The sequence below is a fragment of the Schistocerca gregaria genome, unplaced genomic scaffold (assembly GCF_023897955.1).
Source record: "Schistocerca gregaria isolate iqSchGreg1 unplaced genomic scaffold, iqSchGreg1.2 ptg000066l, whole genome shotgun sequence".
In the NCBI taxonomy this organism is placed as follows: Eukaryota; Metazoa; Arthropoda; class Insecta; order Orthoptera; family Acrididae; genus Schistocerca; species Schistocerca gregaria.
This window is the reverse complement of record NW_026061707.1, coordinates 134898-147652: the sequence shown is the minus strand read 5'-3', so window position 1 is coordinate 147652 and position 12755 is coordinate 134898. Positions and strand designations below refer to the sequence as shown.

The following is a 12755-nucleotide window of genomic DNA, read 5'->3' as shown; positions in this document are numbered from 1 at the left end:
CGGCGAGGCACGCCCTTGCCTTCGATTCCGTATGCACAAAGTGTGTGGTCTTGTTTCCCAGTCTATCTTCGGTCGGTCACGTAAGACGTTGAATGTAAAGAATGGGTGGGAAAGAGCAAGGGCAGCGGCTGTGTAGAACGAAAACACAAAATATCAGGGGTGTCAGCGTTTCGAGATGTGTCATATACAAGTTGCACTTGGTCGTCAGTGACTGTGTGGCCTGATGGATAGGGCGTCGGACTTCGGATCTGAAGATTACAGGTTCGAATGCTGTCACGGTCGTGTTTTATCAGTTCTGAAAAAGAGACATACCGTTTTAATGTAGCATTTGAGCAGTACGAAACCGTCTGAATGTTGCTGTTGACCATTTTCTGCTTGGAGATGCTCTTGAGCTTGAAACACACACTACAATACCGGTGTTAACTAGCGAAATGGTCGGCAGATTGCCGTCACCGCGAGTTTCCACTGGCACTTGCACATCTAAAACAACGTCGGAAAGTAACTCGTTCGCCTTTTGAGTCACATCATTTATGAGTGTTAATTTTGACGCCACTAGCTCTGCAGGTTGTCATGCAATTCCTTTACCTCTCAGAAATGATTATGAAATAAAAGTGAAGTACGTGACGAGTGTGACGTTAGGAAAACATTAGGCAGCATGGAGAGATTCTGTATGGGACCACCCAACCCAAACGAGTACTGTGTGACAAGCTACCTGGCAAGTATTCGCCGAAGCAGCCGGGCTAGCTCAGTCGGTAGAGCATGAGACTCTTAATTTCAGAGTCGTGGGTTCGAGCCCCACGCAGGGCACAACCGAATTTTGTTCCGCTGCAGATGTAAATTACCGTTTTCCTGATTAACGTGATGTAATGGAAATAGCAACTTTAAACTTTGCCCACGTCTCTGTCTGTCGCAAGGAACCTGTATTTGAAGGTGAAGGTGACTTTGTAGACATGTGTGAAAGACATGTTCTGAAATGCAAGTGTTGTTGTTCGGAGAGCACATCGGTTATGTGTCAGATGTGTAGCCAAGCATTAACGGGTCGCCATAGCTGCAAATATTAGTCGGTAATATGAAGTGTTGTCAGCTGAAGTCTGATGATCCAGACGACCGTAAGGACGAAGTACTCATAAGTACCGCTAGGAAGCGCCTCTTTAGCTCAGTGGTAGAGCACTGGACTAGTAAACCAATGGTCGTGAATTCCATCCTCAAAGGACGAAGTCGAATTTTGGAAATCAGTTGCGCGTCGTGGCCGTATAGCAAACAGTATCTGTGATGACGAACAATTAGCGACATGCCTTTTGTTAAGAATTACTCTCAGATGTGATTAAGGCGAATGGCGCAGATAAAGCCTTTGCCAAAGCGGTACAGCATAAGGTGGAACGAGGCAGTCTGAATTAGATTCTATAGATGTATTTCTCACATATGTCAGAGCCTCTCGCGGTCGTCGTCGTCGTCGTCGTCGTCGTCGTCGTCGTCGTCGTCGTCGCCGCCGCCGCTTCTGCAGAAGTAGCAAATGGCCATCATGGCAAATGCGGCGAGGCACGCCCTTGCCTTCGATTCCGTATGCACAAAGTGTGTGGTCTTGTTTCCCAGTCTATCTTTGGTCGGTCACGTGAGAGGTTGAATGTAACGAATGGGTGGGAAAGAGCAAGGGCAGCGGCTGTGTAGAACGAAAACACAAATTATCAGGGGTGTCAGCGTTTCGAGATGTGTCATATACAAGTTGCACTTGGTCGTCAGTTACTGTGTGGCCTGATGGATAGGGCGTCGGACTTCGGATCTGAAGATTACAGGTTCGAATGCTGTCACGGTCGTGTTTTATCAGTTCTGAAAAAGAGACATACCGTTTTAATGTAGCATTTGAGCAGTACGAAACCGTCTGAATGTTGCTGTTGACCATTTTCTGCTTGGAGATGCTCTTGAGCTTGAAACACACACTACAATACCGGTGTTAACTACCGAAATGGTCGGCAGATTGCCGTCACCGCGAGTTTCCACTGGCACTTGCACATCTAAAACAACGTCGGAAAGTAACTCGTTCGCCTTTTGAGTCACATCATGTATGAGTGTTAATTTTGACGCCACTAGCTCTGCAGGTTGTCATGCAATTCCTTTACCTCTCAGAAATGATTATGAAATAAAAGTGAAGTACGTGACGAGTGTGACGTTAGGAAAACATTAGGCAGCATGGAGAGATTCTGTATGGGACCACCCAACCCAAACGAGTACTGTGTGACAAGCTACCTGGCAAGTATTCACTGAAGCAGCCGGGTTAGCTCAGTCGGTAGAGCATGTGACTCTTAATTTCAGAGTCGTGGGTTCGAGCCCCACGCAGGGCAGAAACGAATTTTTTTTTCGCTGCAGATGTAAATTACCGTTTTCCTGATTAACGTGATGTAATGAAAACAGCAACTTTAAACTTTGCCCACGTCTCTGTCTGTCGCAAGGAACCTGTATTTGAAGGTGAAGGTGACTTTGTAGACATGTGTGAAAGACATGTTCTGAAATGCAAGTGTTGTTGTTCGGAGAGCACATCGGTTATGTGTCAGATGTGTAGCCAAGCAATAACGGGTCGCCATAGCTGCAAATATTAGTCGGTAATATGAAGTGTTGTCAGCTGAAGTCTGATGATCCAGACGACCGTAAGGACGAAGTACTCAAAAGTACCGCTAGGAAGCGCCTCTTTAGCTCAGTGGTAGAGCACTGGACTAGTAAACCAATGGTCGTGAATTCCATCCTCAAAGGAGGAAGTCGAATTTTGGAAATCAGTTGCGCGTCGTGGCCGTATAGCAAACAGTATCTGTGATGACGAACAATTAGCGACATGCCTTTTATTAAGAATTACTCTCAGATGTGATTAAGGCGAATGGCGCAGATAAAGCCTTTGCCAAAGCGGTACAGCATAAGGTGGAACGAGGCAGTCTGAATTAGATTCTATAGATGTATTTCTCACATATGTCAGAGCCTCTCGCGGTCGTCGTCGTCGTCGTCGTCGTCGTCGTCGTCGCCGCCGCCGCTTCTGCAGAAGTAGCAAATGGCCATCGTGGCAAATGCGGCGAGGCACGCCCTGCCTTCGATTCCGTTTGCACAAAGTGTGTGGTCTTGTTTCCCAGTCTATATTTGGTCGGTCACGTAAGAGGTTGAATGTAACGAATGGGTGGGAAAGAGCAAGGGCAGCGGCTGTGTAGAACGAAAACACAAATTATCAGGAGGTGTGAGCGTTTCGAGATGAGTCATATACAAGTTGCACTTGGTCGTCAGTGACTGTGTGGCCTAATGTATAAGGCGTCGGACTTCGGATCTAAAGATTACAGGTTCGAATGCTGTCACACTGGTGTTTTATCAGTTCTGAAAAAGAAACATACCGTTTTAATGTAGCATTTGAGCAGTACGAAACCGTCTGAATGTTGCTGTTGACCATTTTCTGCTTGGAGATGCTCTTGAGCTTGAAACACACACTACAAGACCGGTGTAAACTAGCGAAATGGTCGGCAGAGTGCCGTCACCGCGAGTTTCCACTGGCACTTGCTCATCTAAAACAACGTCGGAAAGTAACTCGTTCGCCTTTTGAGTCACATCAAGTATGAGTGTTAATTTTGACGCCACTAGCTCTGCAGGTTGTCATGCAATTCCTTTACCTCTCAGAAATGATTAAGAAATAAATGTGAAGTACGTGACGAGTGTGACGTTAGGAAGACATTAGGCAGCATGGAGAGATTCTTTATGGGACCACCCAACCCAAACGAGTACTGTGTGACAAGCTACCTGGCAAGTATTCACCGAAGCAGCTGGGCTAGTTCAGTCTGTAGAGCATGAGACTCTTAATCTCAGGGTCGTGGGTTCGAGCCCCACGGTGGGCGTAACGGAATTTTGTTCCGCTGCAGATGTAAATTACCGTTTTTCTGATTAACGTGATGTAATGGAAATAGCAACTTTAAACTTTGCCCACGTCTCTGTCAGTCGCAAGGAAACTGTATTTGAAGGTGAAGGTGATTTTGTAAACATGTGTGAAAGACATGTTCTGAAATGCAAGTGTTGTTGTTTGGAGAGCACATCGGTTATGTGTCAGATGTGTAGCCAAGCAGTAATGGGTCGCCATAGCTGCAAATATTAGTCGGTAATATGAAGTGTTGTCAGCTGAAGTCTGATGATCCCGACGACCGTAAGGACGAAGTACACAAAAGTACAGCTAGGCCGCGCCTCTTTAGCTCAGTGCTAGAGCACTGGACTAGTAAACCAAAGGTCGTGACTTCCATCCTCAAAGGAGGAAGTCGAATTTTGGAAATCAGTTGCGCGTCGTGGCCGTATAGCAAACAGTATCTGTGATGACGAACAATTAGCGACATGCCTTTTATTAAGAATTACTCTCAGATGTGATTAAGGCGAATGGAGCAGATAAAGCCCTTGCCAAAGCGGTACAGCATAAGGTGGGACGAGGCAGTCTGAATTACATTTTATAGATGTATTTCTCACATATGTAAGAGCCTCTCGCGGTCGTCGTCGTTGTCGTCGTCGTCGTCGTCGTCGTCGTCGTCGTCGTCGTCGCCGCCGCCGCCGCTTCTGCAGAAGTAGCAAATGGCCATCGTGGCAAATGCGGCGAGGCACGCCCTTGCCTTCGATTCCGTATGCACAAAGTGTGTGGTCTTGTTTCCCAGTCTATCTTCGGTCGGTCACGTAAGAGGTTGAATGTAAAGAATGGGTGGGAAAGAGCAAGGGCAGCGGCTGTGTAGAACGAAAACACAAATTATCAGGGGTGTCAGCGTTTCGAGATGTGACATATACATGTTGCACTTGGTCGTCAGTTACTGTGTGGCCTGATGGATAGGGCGTCGGACTTCGGATCTGAAGATTACAGGTTCGAATGCTGTCACGGTCGTGTTTTATCAGTTCTGAAAAAGAGACATACCGTTTTAATGTAGCATTTGAGCAGTACGAAACCGTCTGAATGTTGCTGTTGACCATTTTCTGCTTGGAGATGCTCTTGAGCTTGAAACACACACTACAATACCGGTTTTAACTACCGAAATGGTCGGCAGATTGCCGTCACCGCGAGTTTCCACTGGCACTTGCACATCTAAAACAACGTCGGAAAGTAACTCGTTCGCCTTTTGAGTCACATCATGTATGAGTGTTAATTTTGACGCCACTAGCTCTGCAGGTTGTCATGCAATTCCTTTACCTCTCAGAAATGATTATGAAATAAAAGTGAAGTACGTGACGAGTGTGACGTTAGGAAAACATTAGGCAGCATGGAGAGATTCTGTATGGGACCACCCAACCCAAACGAGTACTGTGTGACAAGCTACCTGGCAAGTGTTCACCGAAGCAGCCGGGTTAGCTCAGTCGGTAGAGCATGTGACTCTTAATTTCAGAGTCGTGGGTTCGACCCCCACGCAGGGCAGAACCGAATTTTTTTTCCGCTGCAGATGTAAATTACCGTTTTCCTGATTAACGTGATGTAATGGAAATAGCAACTTTAAACTTTGCCCACGTCTCTGTCTGTCGCAAGGAACCTGTATTTGAAGGTGAAGGTGACTTTGTAGACATGTGTGAAAGACATGTTCTGAAATGCAAGTGTTGTTGTTCGGAGAGCACATCGGTTATGTGTCAGATGTGTAGCCAAGCAATAACGGGTCGCCATAGCTGCAAATATTAGTCGGTAATATGAAGTGTTGTCAGCTGAAGTCTGATGATCCAGACGACCGTAAGGACGAAGTACTCAAAAGTACCGCTAGGAAGCGCCTCTTTAGCTCAGTGGTAGAGCACTGGACTAGTAAACCAATGGTCGTGAATTCCATCCTCAAAGGACGAAGTCGAATTTTGGAAATCAGTTGCGCGTCGTGGCCGTATAGCAAACAGTATCTGAGATGACGAACAATTAGCGACATGCATTTTATTAAGAATTACTCTCAGATGTGATTAAGGCGAATGGCGCAGATAAAGCCTTTGCCAAAGCGGTACAGCATAAGGTTGGACGAGGCAGTCTGAATTACATTTTATAGATGTATTTCTCACATATGTCAGAGCCTCTCGCGGTCGTCGTCGTCGTCGTCGTCGTCGTCGTCGTCGTCGTCGCCGCTTCTGCAGAAGTAGCAAATGGCCATCGTGGCAAATGCGGCGAGGCACGCCCTGCCTTCGATTCCGTATGCACAAAGTGTGTGGTCTTGTTTCCCAGTCTATATTTCGTCGGTCACGTAAGAGGTTGAATGTAACGAATGGGTGGGAAAGAGCAAGGGGCAGCGGCTGTGTAGAACGAAAACACAAATTATCAGGGATGTGAGCGTTTCGAGATGAGTCATACACAAGTTGCACTTGGTCGTCAGTGACTGTGTTGCCTAATGGATAAATCGTCGGACTTCGGATCTGAAAATTACAGGTTCGAATGCTGTCACGCTCGTGTTTTATCAATTCTGAAAAAGAAACATACCGTTTTAATGTAGCATTTGAGCAGTACGAAACCGTCTGAATGTTGCTGTTGACCATTTTCTGCTTGGAGATGCTCTTGAGCTTGAAACACACAATACAAGACCGGTGTTAACTAGCGAAATATTCGGCAGAGTGCCGTCACCGCGAGTTTCTACTGGCACCTGCACATCTAAAACAACGTCGGAAAGTAACTCGTTCGCCTTTTGAGTCACATCACGTATGAGTGTTAATTTTGACGCCACGAGCTCTGCAGGTTGTCATGCAATTCCTTTACCTCTCAGAAATGATTATGAAATAAAAGTGAAGTACGTGACGAGTGTGACGTTAGGAAAACATTAGGCAGCATGGAGAGATTGTGTATGGGACCACCCAACCCAAACGAGTACTGTGTGACGTGCTACACGGCAAGTATTCTCCGAAGCAGCCTGGCTAACTCAGTCGGTAGAGCATGAGACTCTTAATTTCAGAGTCGTGGGTTTAAGCCCCACGCTGGGCGGAACGGAATTTTGTTCCGCTGCAGATGTAAATTACCGTTTTTCTGATTAACGTGATGTAATGGAAATAGCAACTTTAAACTTTGCCCACGTCTCTGTCAGTCGCAAGGTAACTGTATTTGAAGGTGAAGGTGATTTTGTAGACATGTGTGAAAGACATGTTCTGAAATGCAAGTGTTGTTGTTTGGAGAGCACATCAGTTATGTGTCCGATGTGTGGCCAAGCAGTAATGGGTCGCCATAGCTGCAAATATTAGTCGGTAATATGAAGTGTTGTCAGCTGAAGTCTGATGATCCAGACGAGCGTAAGGACGAAGTACGCAAAAGTACCGCTACGCCGCGCCTATTTAGCGCAGTGGTAGAGCACTGGATTAGCAAACAAAGGGTCGTGAGTTCCATCCTCAAAAGAGGAGGCTGTATTTTGGAAATCAGTTGCGCGTCGTGGCCGTATAGCAAACAGTATCTGTGATGACGAACAATTAGCGACATGCCTTTTATTAAGAATTACTCTCAGATGTAATTAAGGCGAATGGCGCAGATAAAGCCTTTGCCAAAGCGGTACAGCATAAGGTGGGACGAGGCAGTCTGAATTACATTTTATAGATGTATTTCTCACATATGTAAGAGCCAGTCGAAGTCGTCGTCGTCGTCGTCGCCGCCGCCGTTTCTGCAGAAGTAGCAAATGGCCATCGTGGCAAATGCGGCGAGGCACGCCCTGCCTTCGATTCCGTATGCACAAAGTGTGTGGTCTTGTTTCCCAGTCTATATTTGGTCGGTCACGTAAGAGGTTGAATGTAACGAATGGGTGGGAAAGAGCAAGGGGCAGCGGCTGTGTAGAACGAAAACACAAATTATCAGGGGTGTGAGCGTTTCGAGATGAGTCATACACAAGTTGCACTTGGTCGTCCGTGACTGTGTTGCCTAATGGATAAAGCGTCGGACTTCGGATCTGATGATGACAGGTTCGAATGCAGTCACGCTCGTGTTTTATCAATTCTGAAAAAGAAACATACCGTTTTAATGTAGCATTTGAGCAGTACGTAACCGTCTGAATGTTGCTGTTGACCATTTTCTGCTTGGAGATGCTCTTGAGCTTGAAACACACACTACAAGACCGGTGTTAACTAGCGAAATGGTCGGCAGAGTGCCGTCACCGCGAGTTTCCACTGGCACCTGCATATCTAAAACAACGTCGGAAAGTAACTCGTTCGCCTTTTGAGTCACATCACGTATGAGTGTTAATTTTGACGCCGCTAGCTTTGCAGGTTGTCATGCAATTCCTTAACTCTCAGAAATGATTATGAAATAAAAGTGAAGTACGTGACGAGTGTGACGTTAGGAAAACATTAGGCAGCATGGAGAGATTCTGTATGGGACCACCCAACCCAAACGAGTACTGTGTGACCTGCTACCCGGCAATTATTCAGTGTAGCAGCCGGGCTAGCTCAGTCGGTAGAGCATGAGACTCTTAATGTCAGGGTCGTGGGTTCGAGCCCCACGCTGGGCGGAACGGAATTTTGTTCCGCTGCAGATGTAAATTACCGTTTTTCTGATTAACGTGATGTAATGGAAATAGCAACTTTAAACTTTGCCTACGTCTCTGTCAGTCGCAAAGGAACTGTATTTGAAGGTGAAGGTGATTTTGTAGACATGTGTGAAAGACATGTTCTGAAATGCAAGTGTTGTTGTTTGGAGAGCACATCGGTTATGTGTCAGATGTGTGGCCAAGCAGTAATGGGTCGCCATAGCTGCAAATATTAGTTGGTAATATTGAGTGTTGTCAGCTGAAGTCTGATGATCCAGACCACCGTAAGGACGAAGTACGCAAAAGTACCGCTAGGCCACGCCTGTTTAGCTCAGTTGTAGAGCACTGGACTAGTAAACCAAGGGTCGTGAGTTCCATCCTCAAAGGAGGAAGTCGTATTTTGGAAATCAGTTGCGCGTCGTGGCCGTATAGCAAACAGTATCTGTGATGACGAACAATTAGCGACATGCCTTTTATTAAGAATTACTCTCAGATGTGATTAAGGCGAATGGCGCAGATAAAGCCGTTGCCAAAGCGGTACAGTATACTCTCCCTCGGTGGCTTCCGTCAACTCCCCCTCCCTGATGATGCCCTCCTCCCCTCCATCTACCCCTCCTACCAACTTTGAGCCTTACCTTCCCTCTCCTCTCCTTTTCCTGTGGGCACCCTCTCTCCCTTCTCTCCCTCCCTCCCCTCCCCTTTCTCCTTGGGCTTCCACTCCCCCTACCCTCCCCCTTCTCCTCCATCCCTCTCCTCCACTGGCATCTTCCCCTCCCCCTCTCTCTCCTCTTCCCCACACCTTTTCCCCTTGGCAGGCCACGACTCTGCTGTCTTCCATCAGTTACTTTCATCGTCCTACGCCGAAGACCATCGCATGTGTTTGTGCCTCGACTCTCCTGCAGTGTGTTTGTGTTTCGTCGTTTGTGCTCCGCTGGTTCACGTGTGGCCATCTGCCATCTGCGTTTGTGCACCGTGTTTCTCCGCTTTTATCCATTGTGCTACGCACGTGACCGACTCCGTTTTAACTCTGTTTTGTCTACTGTTTGTACCCCGCCGTCTTGATTGTTTTTATATCTCACTCATCTCTGTTCTGTGTATACTCTGAGGCCGAAGAGCGGCATACTTGGTCCGCTGCCGGCCTACCTGTTTGTCACAGGTATTAAAATCACAATAAAGGAAAAAAAAAAAAAAAAAAAAAAAAAAAGGTACAGCATAAGGTGGGACGAGGCAGTCTGAATTACATTTTATAGATGTATTTCTCACATATGTCAGAGCCTCTCGCGGTCGTCGTCGTCGTCGTCGTCGTCGTCGTCGTCGTCGCCGCCACCGCTTCTGCAGAAGTCGCAAATGGCCATCGTGGCAAATGCGGCGAGGCACGCCCTGCCTTCGATTCCGTATGCACAAAGTGTGTGGTCTTGTTTCCCAGTCTATCTTTGGTCGGTCACGTAAGAGGTTGAATGTAACGAATGGGTGGGAAGAGCAAGGGCAGCAGCTATGTAGAACGATAACACAAATTATCAAGGGTGTGAGCGTTTCGAGATGAGTCATATACAAGTTGCACTTGGTGGTCAGTGACTGTGTGGCCTAATGGATGAGGCGTCGGACTTCGGATCTGAAGATTACAGGTTCGAATGCTGTCACGCTCGTGTTTTATCAGTTCTGAAAAAGAAACGTATCGTTTTAATGTAGCATTTGAGCAGTACGAAACCGTCTGAATGTTGCTGTTGACCATTTTCTGCTTGGAGATGCTCTTGAGCTTGAAACACACACTACAATACCGGTGTTAACTAGCGAAATGGTCGGCAGAGTGCCGTCACCCCGAGTTTCCACTGGCACTTGCACATCTAAAACAACGTCGGAAAGAAACTCGTTTGCCTTTTGAGTCACATGAAGTATGAGTGTTAATTTTGACGCCACCAGCTCTGCAGGTTGTCATGCAATTCCTTTACCTCTCAGAAATGATTATGAAATAAAAGTGAAGTACGTGACGAGTGTGACGTTAGGAAAACATTAGGCAGCATGGAGAGATTCTGTATGGGACCACCCAACCCAAACGAGTACTGTGTGACGTGCTACCCGGCAAGTATTCACCGAAGCAGGCGGTTTAGCTCAGTCTGTAGAGCATGAGACTCTTAATCTCAGGGTCGTGGGTTCGAGCCCCACGCTGGGCGGAACGGAATTTTGTTCCACTGCAGATGTAAACTACCGTTTTTCTGATTAACGTGATGCAATGGAAATAGCAACTTCAAACTTTGCCTACGTCTCTGTCAGTCGCAAAGAAACTGTATTTGAAGGTGAAGGTGATTTTGTAGACATGTGTGAAAGACTTGTTCTGAAATGCAAGTGTTGTTGTTTGGAGAGCACATGGGTTATGTGTCAGATGTGTGGCCAAGCAGTAATGGGTCGCCATAGCTGCAAATATTAGTCGGTAATATGGAGTGTTGTCAGCTGAAGTCTGATGATTCAGACGACCGTAGAACGAAGTACGCAAAAGTACCGCTAGGCCGCGCCTCTTTAGCTCAGTGGTAGAGCGCTGGACTAGTAAACCAAGGGTCGTGAGTTCCATCCTCAAAGGAGGAAGTCGTATTTTGGAAATCAGTTGCGCGTCGTGGCCGTATAGCAAACAGTATCTGTGATGACGAACAATTAGCGACATGCATTTTATTAAGAATTACTCTCAGATGTGATTATGGCGAATGGCGCAGATAAAGCCTTTTTTTTTTTTTTTTTTTTTTTTTAAAAAAATTCTTTATTTCCATAAACAATGTTAATTTTACATCTAGCCCACTGCCTTATTTGATTAGTGGGCCAAGTTAGTTATACAAGGGTGATTAGCAGCTAATTCTAAGTTCTATGTAGTAACTAGTTAGTATATAAGTGAACAGTAAGCAATGGGCAACATTATTGTTAGTCTACTGCAAACATTTAATCTTTAGACTAGTTACTAATCCTACAGCGTTACAGTTGTGTCAGCTAATTTATATAAACCTACTATAGAGCCTTGCTCATTGAGCTAACCCCAATGAGCGTGCCCCTGACACTGGGCAGGCCGAGATGGTGATCGCTGCAGGTTACTAATAATAATATCTAAAAACTAAGTCCTACAACTAACTTATCCTAATGTCAAGTCCGGTGCGTTGTCTGGTTTGGTAAGGCTGCACCCCACCCCCCCAGAATCCTGTGGCGCGGCGGATTCAGACTGAGGAAGTCGGCCTTTCCGCGCCCAGGCGGTTTGGGAGTAGGGTATCATACTCTATCTGTGTCCTGGTTTATCTCTTTTTGTGCTACTATAGGTCTTTCAGGTAGTCCTTTAGGACTTTCTGAGATACCGCGTTAGCCAGTTTGTTTACGATGTCGAAAGTGTCGCGATGTCTGATTAGTCTAAAAGTGTCGTTGTGTGGTAGTTGGTCCCGCAGTACTGAGGCCACATCATTGAAAAGGGGGCACTCGTAGACTACATGGTCAGGAGTACCCTCCGGAACACCACAGTCACACGCAGGTGTCGCCTTTTTACCAAATCGACATAGATATGTCGAGTACGGTCCATGTCCAGTGAGGAAGTGGATGAGTCCCCGGGATGGATCGAAATGTGACATTTCCATCCTTTCCCTAACATCTGGTAGGAGCTCAAAGGTACGACGCCCTGTTTCTTCGGTTTCCCACGAGAGTTGCCATAGCAGCTCCCCTTTTTTCCTAATTTCTACTTTATTTTCTGTCCTGCTGCCCAGAATTTCCTCGGTTTTTTCCAAATTCCCCTTTTTAGTCCAGTACCAAGCGGCCTGCTCCCGAATTTTGATATCCAGGGGGCAAAGCCCCATAATAACTAACAGGGCTCCTCCCGGTGTAGTTCTGTATGCCCCCACTGATCTCAGGATCATATTTCTCTGCACTCTCCTCACTGTCATGGCGGGCACCACCCTCGTGAGCCTGTGTGCCCAGACTCCGGATCCGTAACCCACTATGGATGTTAGTATACTGTTATGATAGAGTTTGATGAGATGTGGTGGAAGATGAAACCGCTTATGCCCAATGGAGATGAGGTTGTTGAGTACCTGTAAAGCTCTTTGAGTTACGGTTTCAATGTGTCTACTAAAAGTCCACCTTTCATCAATGATGATACCTAGATAGCGTGTCTCACGTCGCCGGAGAACTGGTGATCCATCTATCCTAACAGTTGGGTTACGAGCTAATTGTCCCTTTAGAAGAAGATAGGTAGACTTGGCCGGTGAAATTGTCATTTTTGTCTTGCGGCACCACAGTTGGAGTGTGTTTATTGCTCTCTCGATCTTAGGCTCTATGTCCTCTCGGCTA

At 46.5% G+C, this 12755-nt stretch overlaps 5 non-coding genes across 5 annotated transcripts; all 5 read left to right on the top strand.

Annotated features, from left to right (window-relative positions):
- Positions 1 to 734: 734 nt before the first annotated feature.
- Trnak-cuu (transfer RNA lysine (anticodon CUU)) lies at positions 735 to 807 on the top strand. The gene has a single exon. It is a non-coding gene; the product is annotated as a tRNA-Lys (tRNA).
- Positions 808 to 2266: 1459 nt separating this feature from the next.
- On the top strand, positions 2267 to 2339 carry Trnak-cuu (transfer RNA lysine (anticodon CUU)). Its single transcript has one exon. It is a non-coding gene; the product is annotated as a tRNA-Lys (tRNA).
- A 1448-nt stretch (positions 2340 to 3787) lies between these two features.
- Positions 3788 to 3860, top strand: Trnak-cuu (transfer RNA lysine (anticodon CUU)). The gene has a single exon. It is a non-coding gene; the product is annotated as a tRNA-Lys (tRNA).
- Positions 3861 to 6849: 2989 nt separating this feature from the next.
- Positions 6850 to 6922, top strand: Trnak-cuu (transfer RNA lysine (anticodon CUU)). Its single transcript has one exon. It is a non-coding gene; the product is annotated as a tRNA-Lys (tRNA).
- A 1431-nt stretch (positions 6923 to 8353) lies between these two features.
- Positions 8354 to 8426, top strand: Trnak-cuu (transfer RNA lysine (anticodon CUU)). The gene has a single exon. It is a non-coding gene; the product is annotated as a tRNA-Lys (tRNA).
- The last annotated feature ends 4329 nt before the right edge of the window (positions 8427 to 12755 follow it).